The sequence below is a fragment of the Chamaea fasciata genome, unplaced genomic scaffold (genome assembly GCF_029207755.1).
Source record: "Chamaea fasciata isolate MVZ Bird 193981 ecotype frontalis unplaced genomic scaffold, bChaFas1.0.hap1 SCAF_2, whole genome shotgun sequence".
In the NCBI taxonomy this organism is placed as follows: Eukaryota; Metazoa; Chordata; class Aves; order Passeriformes; family Sylviidae; genus Chamaea; species Chamaea fasciata.
In genome coordinates this window covers 95,830,776-95,846,927 of record NW_027094087.1, presented here as the reverse complement: position 1 = coordinate 95,846,927, position 16,152 = coordinate 95,830,776, and the positions used below count along the sequence as shown (strand labels likewise).

At 38.2% G+C, this 16,152-nt stretch overlaps 1 protein-coding gene across 2 annotated transcripts in view; it reads right to left on the bottom strand.

The window, feature by feature from the left end:
* The window catches only part of TBL1X (transducin beta like 1 X-linked), a 191,870-nt gene that overhangs the window by 154,555 nt on the left and 21,163 nt on the right, over nucleotides 1-16,152 (bottom strand). Inside the window, exon 1 of one of the 2 annotated variants that reach the window (XM_066176797.1) lies at nucleotides 4,938-5,330. The exons of the other annotated variant lie outside the window; for it this stretch is intronic. The gene's annotated coding sequence lies outside the window, so the exon portion shown is untranslated. Of the gene's footprint in view, nucleotides 1-4,937; nucleotides 5,331-16,152 lie in introns of those variants that run through there. 2 annotated transcript variants of the gene reach the window in all.

The following is a 16,152-nucleotide window of genomic DNA, read 5'->3' as shown; positions in this document are numbered from 1 at the left end:
AAAGATGAACTAGACAGATAGGAAACAAATCAGTTAAGTACAGGCATCAGAAACTACAGTATGAGATGGCATACAAATCCTGTGGTTGACAGAGATAAATCTGTCAGATAAATTCAGAAGAATTAGAACTGACACTAAACCTAAGGTTTGAGCAGAAGCAAGTACCAGTGCACAACAGGAAGGACGAAGCAGAGATGTTTCAGACTTGTCTCTGTTTTGAAAATCCCCTAGCTTTACTGATTTTTGTCATCACTTGATCATAATTTTTACAATAACATATTTCAGGAAATATTATGTTCCCATAAACTGGGATCTTGAGAACTGACAGTATTTGCATGGTCTGATGGTGCATTCTGAAAAGTAACACTATTGCGGTGCTCTTGAGAAATATCACATAGAGCAAGTTCAAAGGAGACCTTACATAAGCAATAAGCAAATGTGTAACTTGCTCTGAACACAAACTTAATTTCTGGCAAGGGATGATGATACAGTTTCCTGGCACCTCAAAATAAGGCACCCCTGCCTTATCAAATAAGGGTAACATTTGTGTCGGAACTACTATGCAAATTAGAAGGAAAGCAGAAATTAATTGTTATTGAAAGTATTTGTGAGCCTGTTGTAGTTTTTGGTTTTGGGGGGTTTTTTTTTGGGGGGGGGGGGTTGTTTGTTGTTTGTTTGTTTGTTTGTTGTTCCCCTTTTTGGGAGAGCAACAAGGTCAGAGAATCTTGGACAGCTACTGCTACTAAGGGTTGCGAAAAAGGTGATTTTTGCATTGTCTGAAGACCATGGCAACGAACATCCTCCAGGAACCCCTTTTCCCACTAAGCCTACACAGGCAGTAGCTCATCTCAGTCCTCACTGCCTCTCACACATGAAGTGTAAATACCAATTCCTCCACGACTCAGAGAGTAAGAGTGTAAAAACTGAAAATCCAAGTTAGTTACCAACAAATGACAGAAATTCAAGATTTTTCTTGCAACACACTTAAGCATCACAAGGAATAGACTGCAGTGGCTACCATATTTAGTACCTCATTTTGTCACCCTATAATGCCTAAGAGATTAAACATCTAAACCAGTTCCTGTGAATGCAGCCTGATGATCAAATGAGATGAAGGGAATTTAAGACAGGCTTATTAACAACTGACAGGAGAAAACCATCAAGGCATGCAAAAAAGAGTAAAAACCTGAATGTTTATGTTGATATGCTTGGTGCAATTACAAATGAAGATTATATATACAGCATTTTCTACCTCCTCCTAACCACTACGGTTTTGTTACAAGCAATGGAGAATTACAAGTTCAGCACTGCAGCACACCAGAGGGACTAATTAGGACAGCACCATGTGGTCCATGAGCTTTGCCAGATCAAAACAAGCACCTCTGTATCGGACAGTTTCTTCAACTATTCTTCAAGTGGAAGACTCGTTTATGAGTTTCTTTGCACAAAATTGATTTCAGCATGATCCAGTGATGTAAAGCAGCACTAAATGTAAGGATAATTTATCATATATTTAAAAGGCCAAAAACTACAACAGCATTAACAGATCTACTGAAATGTACATGTGTCACATAAAGAGTTAATGCACTCCTACTCAACTACCTCAATTTATTACTTGAAGCAAGAGTCTTCTGTTTATTGCAATATTTATTTCTGTCTCAGAAGAGAGAAAAAAAATCATGTGCCAAATTTTTTATGCGATGAGATTCCTCACTATACCAGAGATAATCTTTAATTCAGTATGACATACTGTTTTCATTACAACAAGCTTATTTTCAGCATAATCATAACAGGTAAGGATTATGCTAAACGTTTTTCTCAGCTGAAGGCCTAGCTTCTCTTTAAGTGATGTCATGACCTTCACCAAATAAATTAGGCTGTCCAGTACAGATGTTGACATTTCATATCAAGAAAGAGAACCACACTGTAAATAAAGAGCTACAGAAATATATGTCAGCAGTGACTTGGCAAAGGTTTAAGACTGATGCAAGTATTTCTGGTATGAAAAACAGAAGAAAGCTGCAGGTGTGAAGAATGCTTCTGTGAAGAGGAAATAGGGCAAGATGACACCTTAACACTTAGCCAAATACTGTATTTGATGAGAATGCAGAAAATCTGTTAAAATCTTTGAAGCTACTATATTTTAGAAAGGAAAGCAGGAAAAGAATTCAGAAGAAAAACAGTTTCTTAAAGAGTTTAGTCTAGGGTGCTTTTATACGTTAATGTGTGTGCACGCAAGTACACGTGTACACATGTGTTTGTGTGTGTACAGAAACATCTCTGACCAAGCAGTTAAAACAGCTTGCAGCAAAAATAAAGTACATTGTATTCTCTCTAAAAACACACTTCAAACAACAAGAAATAGAGACTCAAAAACATTATAGAAAAGTATGAACTTGTGTCTTCCCTCTCTCCCTAACACACTCAAAAGGCAGAAGGGAAAAACAAATTTTAAGTATTCACAGCACATTTGGCAAAAATACAGAACTTCCATATTCAACAAAATTCAGACTAACACAGTACGGCAAATATTCACATTAGACTTTACTTAAAAGATCCTAGAAAAATAAATAATAGATCTGAAGCATTATTAGTCAGAGGTATTAGACACAGCCCAGCCTTTTGCCTTGGGAATGTGAGGGATGGCAGTCTGGCCCTTTCCACCACTTCCTCTCGTGGCTTTTTGCAGAGGAGAACGATTTACAAAGGGAGCTAAGGAGCTGCTGGTGAGGTCACCCAAAGAGCTGTGGGCAGACACCTACAGCACCACCCCACAGCTCCCAGGGGAAACCCATAGTGTAGGATGGAGATGAAAGCTGAGGAGCAGCAGAGGAAGACTGTCCAACCTAAAATGACTCACCCAAGTTAAAACATAAGGAAATACACTGGGGAGTGTTTCCAGCTAGCAGCCCAAACCCAAACTGGTCAACAAAAGTATTATTCCTAAATTGTCCTAACCTGTTGATTACAAATGATTTGTACGAGAAACCTTCTTGGATTCTCCTCAAACCAGAGAACTGCAACTGGGCCTATATCTGTTTTATCTTCTGGGAAGTTGACAGAGCATTTTTTTTCTCAATAAAAAGTTTCTAACTATGGAAGTGAGAGGCATTATGTTCTAGAGTAACAAGGGAATAAAATTCTACCTTCCATATATTCCTCCATACCTGCAAACCTGTTCTACCAACAGCATGAGAAAAACTTCACAGAATGAGCAGAGCTCTGAAACAAAGTGTATTACCAAAACTGCCTGACCTCTCAGAGCCCTTCCTATTAAAGGAAGAAAAACCAAACCCTTTGTAGTCTTAGCAATAATAAGGATCACTGTAATAACTGAGAAATGTCTTTATTGCTATTTTCAATTATATTTTTGGTCCTATTTTCACTGGGAGATCTTGTTGCTAAATAATCCACCCCAAAAAGGGAAAATAGAGTTAAATAGCTAATATAACTGACATATAGCAAGAGCTTAGCAACTGTAAATGGCTTCCAAAAGAGGAGGAAAATAATTTGTGAATCATTCTGCTATTTTTTTAATTAAAATGTGATTTGTATCTTTTCTAGAGATAGGATGAAGGTTTACTGGCTCCAATTTTACTGGAACTAGGAAGTTAAGTACCGACTCCCTAGCAAAACACAGCTCCACATTCAACAGAGACAGTTCTAAGTTGTGGTGTTAGTTTTGCTTTTAAGATAGTTATTTATCATTTAGTTGTGGTCATATTGTGCCATACAAGTTCGCAGCCTCACTTCAGCTGACGTTTAAACAGGATTTACGAATTACAGGAATCCTGCACCTCCCAAGGTCACTGACATGGCTCCTGCCATTCCAGAAACAGGCAGCTGGGCTTCCCAGGGCCACATCCCGCGGGTGTGAGTCAGGGCAGGTGCTGGAGGTCCCTGGCAGCACCTGTGTATCTCCTGTGTGTCTCCACACTCCGCTACCACGGGCTCGGGCCACCAAGCACACCCAGCCCTGCTCCTTCGACACGGGCAAAGAGAACTGGGGTAATTTCGGGTTTTATTTTTCACACTAGTATTTGCATAACTGTTAAGATTACAGAATAGTACTGGCAGTTGTAAAACGCTATCTCATATAAATATTTTTAAGTGGTTTGTGAACATTATCCATGTATTGGGATATCAGCACTGCTGCATTTTTGCCGCTGCAAAAATCCTTTCCCTCACTATTCGGGTTTTCATTGTTATCATTTAGGCCCTAAATATTCCCTTTTTCCATGAACTTTTGCATACATGGTCTCTCATTAACTCTGTCTCTTGCAATGAAAAACTACCTGGGAGAAGCTGGAAGGGCTCTCAAAGTTCTGTAAGATCAGGCTGGACTACAGACGAGATTTGTTTCATCAACTGTTCTTATTTTTCATCAATAAGGGACTTCTACTAAACTGACTAATTTTCTAAATTTCAACAGCTTATATGAATTTAAATGTATTTGGCCAAAATAGTCAATGCCAATGCCTAGAAATTTAGGTAGCACTGTTATAGGGTATTTATTTTGGAAAATGTGCATAAAATTTCCAGTAAACATTCTGAGTATCCTGCTGCTGAAAGCCTTTCTTTAAAAAAAACCAAACAAACAAAAGTCAAAAAAACTTTCAAAGACTTTCAAAGACCAAGACACTAATAGTATTGGCAATTTTTTCCCAGGCTTTCCGAAATCATCACCTGTTTTTTTCCTGGTTTGCCCAGAACTGAAAACCCCACTGTAACAGTGATGAGCTCCCATCTAAATCAAAAATACAACTGAGTGATCATGCCAAAGGCAGAAAGTGCAATCACACTACCATGATGTCACCCATGCAAATCTAGTATCTTTTCTACCTTAACCAAAGACAAACACAATTCTCACCAGCAGTGAGCAAACCAACCATACATAAAAAAATCATGTTTGTTAAAACACTGAATCATTTACTTACCATTAAGCAGACGCACAATCTTTCCCTTGTAGTACTAACTCTGTTACCAGAAACACCAGAAATAACTGACTTAAAAATTAGCCTTTTTTTTTTTTTTGTAGGAATGCGCTCAGTTTTCTCCTAGCCCTCTTTGACTTCCGAACTCTTCCAAAGCATCTGTAACAAATGGGGCAGCTGCAGGGCTGCCATTTTACAGTGCAGTAACCTTGCTTCCTGCTGCAGCTGTACTCTGGCTACCCAGAAGTGCAGCCGAGTTCCCTGTAACGCTCCAAATTTCTCACTAGGTATCTGTTTTGCCGGCCTTACAGCTGCCTGAAGCTCAGACTGTGGGCTAACTGCACCTCCATACACCTCCTGCCCCTCAGACCATTTCTGTTCCTTGTGCTATAGCAAAGTCTACCCAAGCCCTTTTTTTCCATCAAGGACAAAGTAAGGTCAACTTGTCCTTTCTAGGTGTAGAAGATGGAAGTGAAGCATAACACAGGTCCAAGGCTTTATTTACCCTCCTACACGTGCAGTCAGGCCTGTAGAAGCAAGGATCAGATGGGGACAGGAGAATGGAACAGAAATGAAGACACTTATTTTTTCTATGACAGAAAGACTAAGAGCAAGATTTTCTGAAGTAGCTTAGATCAGCTGTTCTCCTTTTAGTCAGTGAACAAACGTGACATAATGGCTAAATTAGAGAGGCACTTCCATTGTTCTTCCTCCATCTCTGGGAATGGCCAAAATTAACAGGAAGCCTGAAGAATCTGGAATTTCAGCAATTCTGCCAGCTTCTGCAAAGAAGCAACGCCTTACAACTCACCAAGAGGGTAATACTAATGTCCATGCATGTTTAAGTGAGTTAAACATTCTACTCAACTCATTTCTGTATTCATGGATGGAAAACAATTTTATACAAGCATATTTCTTTTTTTGTGAAGTAGTACAACTTCATTAAAAATTCCACTTGTGAAAGGACTGCAAAAAAAAAAAAAAAAAAAAAGGCAAAATGATCTCCCATATGTGTGCACATGACCACAAACAGTAAGCAGTCTTTTTACAGGTAAATCCAAAGACTGGAAAGATCAAGTTCTTCATGAGCACTTAAACCTGTTCTGCCAGTGAGAGTTTTCCTCAGCACCCAGAGGATGCTGCCGTGGTGCTGAAAGCACTTCAGTTCAGCCCTTATTATCACTGCTATGCAAGGATGAATGCAAGGCATGTTATTCCCCATTTTGTGATGAATGGATCTTGAGTACAGGAAGCTTTAGATTTCTGTAATAGCCAGGCTCTGGTGGCCTGTGTTATGCAAATTACTAATATCTCCAAATTCAAAAATGAGCTTTGCATGTCATAACTATGAAATTTTGACATATTGGTATGATCATATAGATTTTTATGCTATTAAGTCAAATGACTTTTCAAGGAATCAGCCAGTATATTATAGGATATTACTTTATATTCAGTTGTAAAGCACTGGTGTAGTCTCGAGTAAGGGAGAGACACTATTTTGGACTAAGGAGACACAAAATTAGCAATCATAAGCTTAAAATGCTTTACCATTGCCACACTACATTATTTTTTAGCAAGTTCTGTTACATTAGCTCTGTTCTTTAACAGGAGCACCTGCCAGAAGGAGCTGACAAATCTGTGAAAAAGCAGGAATAATTTTCCAAGTGATTCCTGATACAACACCTATAAACCAGCAAGGATGAATGGCCCAAAACTACTTCCAAAATTCATACTGTTCACTGTTCAATCCACTGGACACAGAGAAGAGAGTGCATAAGCTGAGACAAATAAATTAAGAAGTCAGACTTTTTAAAGAGCAGCCTACAGCCATAAGATCCACATTTCTTTGAAAGCCAATCATATAACACAAAACTGTCTATCGTTCTCTGTCATGCACTTTAACATGCAGAACACATGGAAATCACAGGGCAGCTTTATATTTTTTGTGAATGCTTATCTATACCACTCATAAACATACCAAGAGGTTCCATGGCATCTCCATAATGAAAAAAGATGGACAGTGTGTGATATCTTTTGCTGCCAGGAATATTTCTTTTATTATTATTATTATTATTCCTGGTGTCAATGCAAAGTAGTTATTCAAATGTCCATAAAATGAAAAATCATTTTGCTTTTAAAAGAGCTGTAAGTACATCTGATCAGAAAATTTGATGGAAGAACATTTTCCATAAATACACAGGCTAAACAGATTTTGGAACACATCCTGCAGAAATGTGAGGGAAGAAATACAGAAATAATCGCAAAGATGTACAATGGAAATCAAGTTGAAATTTATGTTAAAAAACATATTTTTAACAATTTCCTTTAAATTAGTACAATACATGCTTAATATTGCAGAAATGGTCCAAACAAAGTAATCAACATGACAACTGAGACTGCTAACTTGATTGAAAATGAAGCATTTTGGTTGCCTCCTTTTCAGTATTAAATTTTAAAATATCATCTTCACATTTCAATTCATATTAATAAAAGAAAAAAAAAACAGCATAAAAGGTTAGCATTCTACATTGCTGGTGTCTTATTGAAACATATGCATTTTAAAATATAGGCTGGGGACAGGGCATTAAAATCCTTGGCCCCATCCCAGCTCATAGGATGGTTTGGGTTGGAAAGGGACCTTCAAGTTCATCTTCCAACCCCCTACCACGGGCATGGACACAGACACCTTCCAATAGACCAGGTTGCTCAGAGGCCCATCCAGCCTGGCCTTGAACACCTCCAGGGATGGGAAATGCACCACAAATTCCCTGGGCCACTTGTCCCATGTCTCATCACCCTCACAGCAAAGAATTTTCGCCTAATATCTAATCTAAGCCTAATCTCTCCCAATTTGAACCTGTTCCCCCTTGTTCTGTCACTACATACTCTTATAAAAATAATTTAATCCAAGCACACTGAAATTTCAGATAGAGTCTTCAAGAAAACAGCATGGTTAAAGATGGGATTCATTTTATCAGTGAGGATAGCCAGACGACAGAGACAGAATCAGACTAACACCTGAACCATGACCCAGAGAACACCAAGAGGAAAAATGGAAGGGAAAGTATGCCAAGAGGAAGGACAACAATAATTACATAGGATGCAGTATCATTGGATCTTGCAATTTTCTTCACATACTGCTATAAATCATGGGAAGGTAGAGAATGTCGCTCTCCCTTCACCCAGGCACACATTTCCCAGAAGGATTAGACCAAAAGAGACAGGTTAGTGCTGAACTGAGATGGGAGAGAAACACATTGCCAACATTAAAATATACCTGCATGCGAGAAATTCTGTTTCAAAATCAATACACCACCAAATGTATTATTTACATACAAAACTCTGCTGTGATCTGAGAACACAAAAAAAAAAAAAAAAAGATGGGGAAAAAGCTGATTTCTTTCTGAATTTTTTCTTTCCCTCCCCTTCACTTCAAATAATGATACAGATTCTAAGGAACCTTTCTGGTAATATTCAATATAAAAATCTGTGGGATTTTTGCTTATATTGTTCAGGTGTAAAAAAAATACTTCTGACTGGAAAAAAAAGTCATATTAAGTAGAAGTATTACACAACTGAATATGGCATTTCAGAACAGGCTTGTGCAACCATGGCTACAGAGGTATTTACATGTTCCACCTCTATTAACTGTAACACTAATGAACACTGACTGTTGTGACAAATGCTCAAATTCAGCTAAGTCATAAAAACACACACAATCATCCACCACCTATACATGAGTACGCATGTGAGGAAAATCCTCCCTGTTGATCACATCGACAATATTAATGCACAGTTCACATATTGTGTTTGTTCTCCAAAGTAACGATGGTGAGAGAAGGAAAGTGGAGCCTTTTTACACCTGGGAGAAGCTAAGAAGGCTCTGAGCAATGGCACAGTTCTGACACGGCAGCTGAGTCAGTTCAGGTTTAACCAGCCACAATTTCTGTGTCTGGCTGCAGGGCTGAGCCCTTCAGCACTGACTCCGAACATCTGCCGAACACTTTCTATAAACACACTCCCTCAATATTCTTATAATTTGCCAGACTACCACCATTCATAATCCACTTGGAACATTTTTGCTTGGTTATTAAGAGTTCAGAACAGGCTGAAGGCAGGACCTGGTGTTATTTGTTTGCTGGTAGCATAAACAATTCTGGTTTTAGAGCTCTCACAGTACTGAAACTCCAACACAGTGTATACACACACAGTGCTGAGATTTGTGGGCTCAATTTTTTGTCATTCATCTGTTGGGACAGTAGAAGGCTTGAAGTTTTTGACATTAAAAGACTGACCTAATTAAAGCTGAATCACTCTTCCCAGCCATAGAGCAGCCAAGTTTTGAAGCACCACACCCCATCATATCATGAGGGTGGAAGCAGACTAGAACCTTGGAACATCTGCTGACAAGTTTATACCTGAAAAATAGTTCATTTGATATAGGATAGCCAGTATGCAGCTATCCTTGAGAAAATTCAAATTGAGAAGAATTAGTCAAACTCTATTTAGATGCATATGTATATTTATATATTAATATGAAAACTGGTTACATGTGAACTTTCAGATCCTATTTCCATGCCCTGTTTTTTTTGGTTTCAGGGGTTTTTTTATCTCCTCCACATTTTTGTATTGCTTTTATGTTTTTCCTGCTTTGTGTAACTATAAGCACTTTGCTTGAAAACACTATATTCTGTAGTGTATTCATTATTTAATTCACTATTTGCCTCCTGCTACTAATATAGGAAAAGATAGTGCATAATGAACATTTATGCAAAATATACAACAATAATTTAGAGGTTGTATTACTTCTTCTTTAATATATATTTTAATGGTAAGAAATGGGACTAAAACTTTTCTTCAGCATCAGCATATGGCACTTCTTAATACAGAAAAAAATATTTTAATTTCCACAGAAATAACATTTATATATATATACACACACATATGTATTTCTATATACATACATAGGGTATTAAAATTATTCCATAAGTAAGCTGATGCATTTTTAAAAGTGAAGAGCAAGACTACTTGCTCTTCCTTGAGTCTGTTTCCAGCATGTTTCACTCTGTAACACATTTCTTGATTTCAGTCTTTCTCTAGGATGTGCTCATACCAGTCTCACCTATTTGATTTTTCTGAGTACCCCATAAATGAATATACTTGTGTTTCATTGCATTATTAAATAGAGTATTTAATATATTTTTCATTATGCTACCGTTCCCTTTTTGCCGTTTTAAGTGAATTACCAGATCCCCTAACTTTCCACTTTAGTTTCCACTGAATTTCAGTTTTAGGATTGCAGGCACTAACACAATTCCTCAAGATCAGAGCTCAGGTAACAAATATAAATTCTTTTAAAAAATTTCATTATCCTGAATTTGGAAAGTTCACAGAACCATTGCAATGGACAATACAATAGCCCTACCTTGAGATTTCTGTAAATGTACTCCATAAAAAATCTAGGCGTAGATTTTTATCCCATATTTTTACTCCATAAAAGGCAGATCTAAAACACGTGACTTTATTCCCGTTTCTCCATCTATAAAATCAGGTAATTATATATACCTACTTCACTGAATACTCTTAAGCCCTTATTATATATAAAATTTGTGAAGCTTTTAAAACTGTCAAGACATGACAGAACTGGAATCAGAATAGAGGGGCTCCATTATGCTCCCAGTTAGAAATAAACACAGAAGTTCAGAGATTAACGCATTAAGAAGGCTCAAAGTAAATACATTTTAGCTTTTTGTTAAGCTCAATATCTAAAACTCAAAGAACCTTTTTACTTAAAGCTTCTTTCCACCCTTTAATCTTGCAACTCTTCTTTGAACCTTCATCTATTTTCTCCTTTATTTGTAGTCACTAGAACTAGAGAAAACAATCCAGCCTTAGACCTCCCAGAGCCAGAGTACCATCTCCCTTCCCATTCCCACACTCTCTAGCTTAGGTACCCAGAGCTCCTGCCAGCCCTTCAGCCGGAGATGTTTTACACAGGATGGAGTCTACTGCTCTCAAAGAAGCTCTTCATCCTTGCCCCTTCGTGTACATCTGCTGTGTTAAAGCAAAGATCTTGTTTTGCCCAGTTTGACAAGCACAATCGCTCATCCATTTGCTCTATGCATCATTATTTTCTTGATCTTTGAGTATTCTTTGAACATCTTAAGTGATTACTTTTATGTGGGCCGATAAAAATGTTCAAATGTGAAGGACTGGGAGCCCATTGGTACACACAGATACTCAAGGACCACCAAAATCTTCCCTTAGATCTAACTCACCTACTGTGTGTCCTTCCCACCATGCACCATTCTTGACTCTTCACAAAAACGCCGTAGAGCACCAAGGGAATGAACTTACGGAAAATACGTATTTTTACACTTCCTCCTTGTCAACAGCGCAATGTATATAAGCAGCTCAAAAAGACAACAAAAGTAGAAGTGCTATAGGGCCTATTTTTAACAAACTCATGCTGACAGCATTAGCAATATCCTGTGATTCTCCCCTGTCCTTTATTTACCAAGCCCTAGATCAGTTACTCTATCATTTCACCTGGGTCATAATCTGGGCTCGTAACTACCTCAGTTATCTAGTCTCCTATGCTGGTGGTTAGCCAAGTTTCTCCGGTCCTCCTGATCTGCCAACACTTCTGTAAACCAACAGTGAAAGTTCAACATCAACTTCTTTCTCAGCTCTGTTTGGATTAAACTATCTTCAAACTTTGAAACAGCCACACTGAAAACTGGACTTCCATCTAAGTACCTGCTGTCCCAGACTATGTGCCTCTGGGAGGCAACAAATATTTTTTACACACTATTCTGCATTTTAAACAAAACACACCCTTACTATACAGCCATCAATCTGGTCTCAAGCAGGAAACTCAAATACAATCAACAACATGTGACTTTCTTTCTCACCTAAGCAGTCCATATAAGCAAAGGTACCTCAAAAGAAAGCCCTACCTACCACTGCGTGAAAAGAGACTAACTGCAACAATTACATTCTTCCCACTGCAGGCTTGGTTTATTCCTTCCTATAGACATATGATTGCAACATACCACAATAAAAATGTTAACTGGACAAATGGAAGAAAGAGGTGCTTTACTATGTTTGCAGAACTACAAAAAGCTCAAAACGTTTGTGCTCAAGGAATATATGTCAAAATTCAGATAGAAGACTTTGTATAAAATATGTATAAAGCAATATAAGAGAAGAATAGGTTGTTAGGTTGTTACTTTTCCATTTGAATTACTGGAGGTACCATAAAAAAACAGACAGAAAATTCATCTCCTATTCTCTGTGATGTTTCAGCTTATCTGAGAAATAAACGTTCAAATGGAGCAGCTTTGGTATCCAAAGGTGCCAATCTTTTGTGCTAGCTTGCATCAACATTTCAAAAATGAAGGAAAAAATTCTCAGAACAAATATTGATCAATTGCTCTGTCAAGCTGATGCTGAACTCAGAAACATCAAAATGCTCTGCTTTTGAGGGTCCTCTTCAATCTTTATGTTGCAGATAATCTGGAATTTTGTTTTATTAGTGAGTGGGTTTTGCTGCTGGGGGACCTGGATGGAGGGTCAGGGAAGAGAGGGGGGAAGGAGGGAGATTTCATGCCTATAAAAGCGCAATTGAAGATCAGACAAATCTCATTTAAAGACTTCCAGTAAGAAACTGTGACCAAGGCTTAAAACACACTGAAGAAGCAGCTTCATCTTGAACTTTGGGAGCAGCTGTGCTCTCATTGCCCTTCCCCCAGCACAGGAAACAGACCTAGAAACAAAAATAAGACAGGAATGCTCCTATGCAAGCTAATGTTGTTGGCTTCTTAAACATCCACTACTCTTGTGCCAAAAAAAATGAAACCCAGGAGGATTTAACACTTCAAAGGATAGTGAGACACTGCTTTAAACATAGAATTTTCTCTACCAGAGACAGATATTCTTTCATTTTGTAAACAAACTGGAAGAATGTTACCATGAGTGCATGTTGAGACAGATTTCATTTATATTCCTGTACTACTTATGCACAAATACACCACTGCATATTACACTTTTACCCATTTTAGACTACAGTTAATGCTGTTAGCAGTGTTATCTCCCACCAGGAAAAAAAAATGCAGCAGTTGAATCTTCTGATACTTTCCAAAACATTCTATTACAACATGCAGTTTGTAAGCTTACAGTACAGAGAAATGTCTGACAAAGAAGTTCTTTCCTTATTAAGCAATGATACATAATTATATGTTCAAGGAAAATGTAACATCTTGCCAAAGGAACGTATGGCCACAAATGCTACTCACAGTATTTCCAACTACAAATTACAGTTATGCTTTCACTAGTGTTATTAAGAACTTGGCCTTTGTTCTGTCTATTTAATTTTCTAAACAAAGGTAAAAAGACAGGAAGAAAAGTGAGTGGTAGGCTACATTCTCTGTCTAAACAAAAAAAAACCCAAACCAACAACTTTATCTAATTTTGACGAGTGCAAATCATCTTCATGGCTTGCTCTGCTTCACTCACCACAAACAACTCATGTTTTCAACACTTAATTTAATATTTGCAGGCTAATGGAAACTTTACATAATGCATTCTCCCTCATAAAGCTAAAATGTCAACGCAAATGGGATTGAGATCTTGATATGGAGAGAAAGCAAATGTTATCTTTTCAAAATCTACAGGCTAACAAACATGATGTGGAGGATGGGATGAACACTGACACAAAGCAAAGGAGGAGGGCAAAATAATCTTACTTATTTTTGAAGGGTGTCTGTATCTCTCTGAGCGTAGCACCCCCAGCCATACTTCTCTCAATAGTGTTTTAATGTTAGATTAATGTTTGATTAAAATAGTTTCTTGATCCCTCCTCATTCTGCTAGTGTCCTCTCTGTGGCAGGACATGAAAAGCAGATTGAAAAACAACAGTGGATGTGGTTATTAAGAGTTACATTTCACTGTCACTGAAAATTCACTAAGTATTGTCAGGTTAGTCCTCACTCACAACAAATTCCAAGTCGAGTGGTTTCTTCTTATTTAAAAAAAAAAAAAAAAAAGAAAAAGAAAAAAAAAGAGTATGTTTGATCTTTTCTTTGTGCATTGAGAGTTCAGGGCAGGCAGCACTCATGCCTTCAGCACCTGTTAATAATTTCTCAGTAGAACGTATAGAGCAAAAGCAGGTGAAGGGAGGCTTTCAAGTTTTACCCACTCCATCCATGCACCTCATCCCATCCAACCACGGTGAGGTCTCTCCCTTAAAGCACCACTTCTTTACAGCTATAACTAGCAAGAGGGAAATAAATGACTTATTGTGGGTGTACCATTTCAAAAATGGTACAAAGTAATGTAAATGGTTTCCAGTTTCATGGGATTTCATTCTAAATACAGGTAATTAAATCTCAGTATAATGAGAAAACAAAAGCAAGCACTGATCACACCCTGGATGTGTCAATCTGGGAAAAATCATCATCAGACATGGGGAGCTTAACCCCAACCAACCAACATTTCTCTTGAGCTGTCTTCCAATTACCAATATAATCTGTTTCCTCTAGAATAAAGAATTGGCAAATTTTCTGACAAAATCTGCATGCTTTCAGAATGCTCTGCTTATTATGCTAAAATGGAACATACACAGCAGCTCAGTCATCCACTCTACTGCCATTTCACAGGTCCTTTCTCCCTGTTTTCCATAAAGTCCTATTTATATCTATTACATTTTCTGTAACCACTGCGGAGAATAAGCCCCTCATTACTAAAGAAGGGTTTTATAATCTAACATAATGTGGTTCAAACCACTTGATACTTGCTGGGTTACAGCAAGGGAATAGATAAACGCACTAAGGTTTAGACAGGTTACAGTGGAATTATTAAAAAAAAACAAACCCACATGGCAGCACTTTTAGCAGAATAGCTCCACCTACACAGGTGGTACTGGGCTATCGTACTGGTTTTCATACTGACAAAATTACTAGAGAATAAGCTTCCTATGCCTGGAAAACAGTATCAAGAACAGATTGTAACAAACACTTCTACTTGACTCTCCAGAGTGGACGTTCCAAAATAGCTGAACCCACACTCAGAGCAGGCTTTTCATGAAGTCCAAATGTACAGGAATGCCTGGGTACCTTTTTTTTCCTTCTGTTTTGCATGGTTCTGTTTTGCAGATCAGCCTAATCTGTGAAATACTAAGCTCTACAGGTCTAGTAACAAAAATAAGAGGAGCTTCACAGAAGGAAAGAATGGAACAGATTTCAGTTGGAAGGGACCTATTCACCAGCACAACCTGACCAGCTCAGCACAGGCCAAGAATTAATGCATATTGTTAAGGGTAGTGTCCAAGCACTGTCAGCCTTGCAGTGCTGACCACCACTCTAGGAAACCTGTTCCAGCATCTGACCATCCTCTTGGTAAAGTAGTGAGTCCTAATGTCGAGTCCAAACTTAGCCTGGTGCAGCTCTGACACATTCCCACACATCCTTTCGCTGCCTTCCATGAGAAGAGATCAACACCTCCCTCTCTGCTTCCCTTCCTTAGGAAGCCATTGAGAGCCATGGGGTTGCTTCCCAGGCTCCTTCTCTCCAAGGAGACAAGCCCAAAGTCCCCAGCTGCTCCTCTCAGGCCATGCTTTCCAGCCCTTTTCACCACATTTGTTCACTTCCTCTAGACACATTTGAGGACCTTCACATCCTTGTTAAATTTTGGGGGCAGAACAGCACACAGTGCTCAAGTTAAAGCTGAACCAGTGCTGAATACAGAGAGCAAATCACCTCTTTTGAGTGGCTGGTGATGCTTTTTGATGCACTCCTAGGTACAGCTTGCCCTCCTAGGATCAGTCTGGATGAGAACCGTACCACAACTAATTTCAAGAAATGTACATACTGACAGAGGTAGGCGTTTTGTTACATATAAATTACATTTTGAAATGTCACCTGGGCCACAGTCAAAAATAACCAATTAAAATGTAATGAAAATCCACATTCCTGTTGTAAGTTAGGGTGAAAATGTGGTCTAAAAATAAAACAGCCTTTACTGCACATTACAGCCCAATACCACAAAAGATATTTATACGTGCTTTTCTACACAGCACAGTAACAAAAAGTCCTTGTGCAAGTATTACAGAAATTAACTACATAAGAAGTCTTAATTATCAGCATAAATTCTCTAGTTGCATGATAAATAATAAATTTATACGATGATTCTGCAGACATTTAGAATTGTGCTACAGTAT